This window comes from Ailuropoda melanoleuca, chromosome 12, assembly GCF_002007445.2.
Source record: "Ailuropoda melanoleuca isolate Jingjing chromosome 12, ASM200744v2, whole genome shotgun sequence".
Classification (NCBI taxonomy): domain Eukaryota; kingdom Metazoa; phylum Chordata; class Mammalia; order Carnivora; family Ursidae; genus Ailuropoda; species Ailuropoda melanoleuca.
Window position 1 is genome coordinate 6,869,316 of NC_048229.1, and position 6,224 is coordinate 6,875,539.

At 54.0% G+C, this 6,224-nt stretch overlaps 1 protein-coding gene across 1 annotated transcript in view; it reads right to left on the reverse strand.

The window, feature by feature from the left end:
* The window catches only part of BCL7A (BAF chromatin remodeling complex subunit BCL7A), a 33,860-nt gene that overhangs the window by 19,438 nt on the left and 8,198 nt on the right, over window positions 1-6,224 (reverse strand). The gene's annotated exons all lie outside the window — the stretch shown is intronic.

Sequence of the window (6,224 nt, forward strand, 5' to 3'; positions counted from 1 at the left end):
GATCCAGTATCTGGGGGCTCCTGGGGAAGTCACTTCACCAGTCTACACCTCAGTTTCCCCATCTGTTAGACCACATAGGGTCATCAATCTCTGGGCTGCCATGAGGATTACATGAGACAGCACATGTGAAAAGCTTCTCCATGCCTTGAAGGAGGTGCCTGGTGAGCCTGGCGGGACAGAGGGGCTGCCATTAAGGAGGATTTCTCTGGATGAAGGGAAGTGGGCCCCAGGGTCCTCCAGCTTTTGTGCCTCACACCACTGCCAACTCCATGGAGCCAGTGAACTGGGCCACCCCAACCCCTTGGGCAGCAGAGAGGGCTTTAGGCCAGCAGGGCATTTCCTCCTGGGGCAGTGTGGGGGAGGGTCTTCACCAAGGGCACCCAGGGGCTCACCCTGTCCTCCCTGCAATTCCTCTGAGGTCAGAGGAAGGAAGGCAGGAGAAGACAGCACAAGTAACCACCCAGTGCTCTTTGGGGCAAACGCCACTTGGAGCAGCCAGGGGGAAGGGGAGCCAGGGCAAACCTGGATCCCCAGTGGCCTTGGCCCCAAGGGTGATCCCCAGGCCTCGACAGGGAAGCACAGCATGGACTGTGGACAGCAGTCATCCTGGCTCCAAGACAGGCATGTGCCGCACACTGTCCCCACCTCCCCAACACAGCCTAAGCTCCTGGGGGACCACATCCAGGGCCCCCCCGCTACTAGACGCAGGTTTATGGGTAAGGAGAAAAATCTCAAGCCAGGAGAAGGAAATGAGGTGACTGGTTTTCATTAAGGATAATAATTAACACCCTCTCCCCCACACCACTGTGCTCCAAGCCACCATCACCCCTAGATTCCTGCCATAGCCTCCAAACTTTGGTCCCTGACCCCTTCAGTCTACAAGTCAGGTCATGTCACCTCCTGCCCCTAACGTTGGGAATGAAGGCCAGAGGCCGTGCACCTGACAACACCGAGGCTCGGTGGAATCATCCAGAAAGCAAGCTGGGACTCCAAACCAAGCCGTTTGGGCTCTAGGGTCCCCGTTCCTGGCGCCAGGCTCTGCCATCTCAGGAGAAGTGGGAGGGCACAAAGGATCTCTCTTGGCTGCTTGATTCAAGGAACCCAAAGTGGGATGTTGGGGCCAGATGCACACCTAGGACAGGTGACAGAGCTGCCAGGAGCCCCCAACAAGTTTAGTGACAAGGGTCCCCCCAGAACTGAGATTTACATGTGGCAATGAGTACCTCTGTGGGCTACCAGGTACCTGACCAGCCTTCCCTCCATGGGTGGGTAGCCTTCATGGGTTGGTGGGACACATTACAGCCACCTGGCACCCCTTTGCAACAGGGGGTTCGGGGCACCCAGGCAAGTGCAAAACCAGCTAACCCAACCCACAGAAACCTCCATTCCCCAAATCGTGCCTGTTCAGGTCCAACACATTCCCTGCTGGAGGAAACCACAGTCTGGCTTTTACTTATTTTAGGACTATTTCTAGTGTCTTCTAGGTGCTAAGCTCCCATACACACTTGCTCTAATCTTCCCATAACCTTGTGTGGCAGGAACGGTCAGCCTCCCCATTTGACAGACAAGGAAACTGAGGCACAAGATGGTGAAATCGCTCTCCCCAGGGCCAGTATACAAAGCCTCCATGCCACACTGCTTTGGGGGCAGCTTCTCCCACCCCCACCCCTGCCCCCTTTTAGCCCAGAAAGAATTAAGTGAAGACACGCACCTAAGTCACCACCCACCCATCTCCTACGTCTTGAAGGCGGGATGGACAACCCACGATCCGTGTCCTTCCCCCACCTCCATTCTGAATAATCGGAAGGTACCTGGAAGGGACAGGGGCGTTCTAAGGAACAACCTTGGTGACAAAGCAACAATCATAATAGTCATTGTGTGCTGAAGGCTTACATCTGCCAAGTGCTTTATTTATAATACAACCCTCTCCCCCAAAGACTGCCCAATAAGCCTATGAGAGGGGAACCACTGTCACTCCATTTTATGGGTGGGAAACAAGAGGTCCAGAGAGGTTATGTAACTAGTTCATGGTCACACAGCTAGTCTAAGGCAGAAACAGGACTGGACACAGGCTCCAACCTAGAGCCCACTCTCTGCTATTCTGTCTCCTGCAAAAAACTAAGAAATCATTCCACAGAGCACCGCGGTTACAGAAGCTGAACAAAGAAACACAAATTGCTGGGGCGCCTGGGTGGCTCAGTCTTCTGCCTTTAGCTCAGGTCATGATCCCAGGGTCCTGGGATCGAGCCCCACATCAGGCTCCCTGCTCAGCGGAGAGCCTGCTTCTCCCTCTCCCACTCCCCCTGCTGGTGTTCCCTCTCTCACTGCGTCTCTCTCTGTCCAATAAATAAATAAAATCTTTAAAAAAAAAAAAGAAAGAAAGAAAGAAACACAAATTGCTAGCAACCCACGCAAATGGCCAAAGGCACTCACTACTCAACAATCCCTCAACCGCCTTCCTCAGCCGGCAGGGGCCCCAGTAGGTCAGCAAATCCAGGGTTTGGTTGTGTTAAAAACAAAAACAAAAGTAACTGATTTGCAAAACATAGGACGTGTCTCAAGGCAGAAATCGTGCCAGATCTGGGCTTTGCAGCCTGCATGTGCGCCAAGATGAATCCGCAAGCTGCACGTGCTTCCCAGGGTGGCTGAGGGCCCTGCAACCTGCGGGCGACACAGCCAGGTTCTCGTGCCTCCCTTTGCTCCAGTTGGCGACCCCTCGGCCTGAGTCCCCCCAACTCACCCCAAAGATTAGAAACCTTTCTCAGTTGCATTTCTACCGGACACTGAAGGGCTCCAGGACATCGGGAAAAGCATTAAGAACCCAACCTCAGGAATGGGCCTCAGGGCTGCCCTTTGGCCAGCAGCCATGCAAGGAGACAAGGCCCTGGCACGGGGCGGGGGTAAGTCAGAGCAAGCACCAGGGGGACGTGACGGGATTTCAGACATGACCAGTGGGCTCTGGGTGTCTCCTCAAGCCAGCAGCTCCTTGGAAAACAACACACGGGCTTAGGGAAACGGTGGAGATCCTGCTAGTTCCCCCAAACCCATCATCCCAGAATACAAGGTCCTGGCCCTCAATGAGGGAATTAAGCTGCACTCACTACTTTATAGCTGGGGTGGCAAACAAGCCAACAGGTATGTTTTGTCTGGTCTGCAAATTAGTTTTAAAAAATTTGAATTAATTGCCAAACTTTGAGAAGAAGAAAGTCAGACTCCACACGAAAATACAGATTCCTGATGACTCTCACACAGGTGGTGACGTGGCCACAAGGAGCCCACACGCGTGAGGAGTCAGGGCTCTCTCAGAGCCCCCAGCACTCACCCCCTCACTGGAGGCACTGGGCCCAGATTCACCACAGCCAGCAGGGCACACTCCCCACCTTGCCACAAAGCTGCCTGTTGCAAACCCTGAATGCTCCTGCCCTGCTGCCCGCCCCCCAAACCAGCCAGGCTTAAGTACCGCTCTCTTCCCCTCCAGACTTGGGCTCCTGGACAAAAGGGCAAATGGCATCCCAGCTGTAGCAACAAAGCCCCAAACATTCCCCTGCCCCCAGCACAGGTTCCCATACAAACCACAAGCACCCGCCACAGATTCTCTAGGCCACGATCAATTTCTAATGATTTCCTGGGTCCAGGTCCAAGGGCTAGCCAAGGAGACCATCTTGGGGTCACTGCCCAAGGGGCCCCCGCTGACTCCCTCAAAGAGACCACGAGTCCCTCACTTCGTATGCACTTCCCAGGGCTAGTCCTTGACACTGAGGAGGACTTGTCTATGGCCGGTGTCGTCCTAACTAGGCCCAGGCTCACTTGACCTGTGCTGCACCTGGCAGAAAGGGTCTCCCAAAGGTAAAGGGGTGAGACCCTAAATACAGTCAAACTGCCTCTTCCCTGGGGGACGGGTGGGAAGTCTGCAGGGAACAGGCCTCTCTCCTTTAATAAGTCACTGAGCGACCCTTCAGACCAAGGGCCCAGGGGTCCCAGGCCTAAGCCTACTTTGTGGCACAAGCCTTTGTCTCTCACCTGTTCTTCTCCACCCACACTGGGCCCCTAACCCTAGCCCAGTTTCCCAAATAGGGGCCCACCATTTTGTTCTTCTTCCAGCCATCTTGCAGCTGCCTCACAGCCTACCAGCCTGCCTCGCCGGGACACCAGACGGGAGGAAAAACGGCTGGCGGCTAGGGATGGGGTGGTCACGGCTGACTGCTGGCTTTTTCTGGGGACGAGGAAAGGGAAGGGTTGGCGGGGGGGGAGGATTTTTAGGGGTCACCAGGGCTGAGAAGAAATACCACCCTAGACTCATAGGATAAGTGGTATGCCAGACACCTCTGTTCTCTGGATAAAAGATAAGATGCTGAATTAAATTTGAATTTCAGATACATAACCGTTTAGTATAAGTATGTCCCAAATATTGCACGGGACATACTTACACTAAAATTTATATACATATCTCACTTATTTTTAAAAAGTTATTTCATTGTTTATCTGAAATTCAAATTTCACTGGGTATCCTGTAATTTTATTTGCTAAATCTGGCAACCTGATGTCCCAGCCACTAGCGAAACGCATGGTTGGTGGCCACGCAGTTACTAAACAACCCAAAGCCTCAAGGACTGACTGGAAGGCCTATTCCAGAAGTACAGTGAAGGTGAGATTTGGCTTCTCGGGGCTGGGGAAACCCTGAAAATAAGGCAAAGTCTTTTTGGCTTAAAAGGGGCAGGACAAAAAAGAAAAAAAAATCAGCAAAACACACATTTTATGGCGTCCACCTTACAATAAGGACACCGTTTGTGACCACTCCGGTTCGCAGCAGTAAGTGCTTCTGAAGACACGATCTCGTTCTAGGTGGGAGAAAGCAGCACCAGACCCGTTGCTGCCGTGGTTAAAGAAGTTCCCCAGTTTGCCCAAGGTCACAGCAAGGAAGTGAACCGCAAGCCCAGCCATGAGATCCTGAAGCCTGAGGTCTTCATCGAGACCTGTTTCCCAAAACGCAGGGAGGGAGGAAATACGTTCTGCTCCCCTTCCCCCAAACACAAGCCAGGCCAGAGGGGACCTGCAGGCTGCCTGTTCTGCCATCCCCAGGGTAGAAAACCCCATAGTTCCATCTGCCCTCCCTGCAGAGCACCGGCACACTGGCCCTCCAGGAGCAGCTGTCAGGGTGCCAGAGCCTCTGTCCTGCTGGGAACCTGGAGCAGAAGGCCCCACCACGCCTCTCCGAACAGAAAAAGGCAGCTTGACTCCAGCCCCTTTCTCAACTCCAGGCCTTGACAGAAGGGACTCAGGCCCAGACACTGGTTCTTTCTTTGCCCAGGCACTAAGGCAGGGGACAACCCCAGCCTTCCCTCTGGGAATCCCACAGAAGAGGGGATTGTGGGCTTGTTTTCCTGTGTGTGTTTTGGCCTGCAGCTGTTTCTGCCATTTTTAAATGGCTCCAGTTGGGCACTGGGCACCCTGCGTGCCCCCGGGAGCTCCCAGAGCACCGAAAACTCGGATCTCAACTTTGGAAGGCCTCCCCTTCTCACGGTTCTGAAAATTCTTTGTCCCACTGGAGCCAAACCCAGCCCTTGGCCGGGCATCCGGCCATCCGCAGGCAGCCCTTTCCATAGGAGGCCCGGGAGCACGTGGACTTTATTAGATTTTCCTCTTGCCTTTTTTGTTGGGTTTGACTCAGAAAGGACAGCTAACTTGTGACACGGCTAGGCTAGAGGCTCAACCCCAGTGGTGTTTAGAGACCAAGGCGTTACTCAAGAAATGACACCCTAAACATAAACAGACCCCACCAGGGGCCTGCCCAGTTTGGGGTCTTTAAATAAAAGGGTCAGGACGAGCCTGCGGGGGCTGACACTCGAGATCGTCGCGGCTTCTCCTCTCCCTCCCTGACCCTGGTGAAGCCGTGGGAAAAAAATAATAAAGTTGAAATCAAGGAGCCGGGAGTTTTCAACAAGTCTGCCCCAACCTGGCGATGTGCTTGCGCCTGGGGCCTGGCCCCGCGGGCCGATTCGGAGCCAGACCCCGATGAGGCGGCGAACGCGTTCAGTCATATTAATTACAACAAGGCCACGCCGGACAGACTCCAACGTGAGCTCAAAGAACACGCGCGGCCAACCCCGAATCTCCTCTCCCCAGCGCAGAGAACAAAAACAACGGCTCTCTCGGCAAAACAAACACGAGCCGCTGCTTTGGGAAAGGCAGACTCGGCCGAGGACCGGTTTCTGGCCAAAAAGATT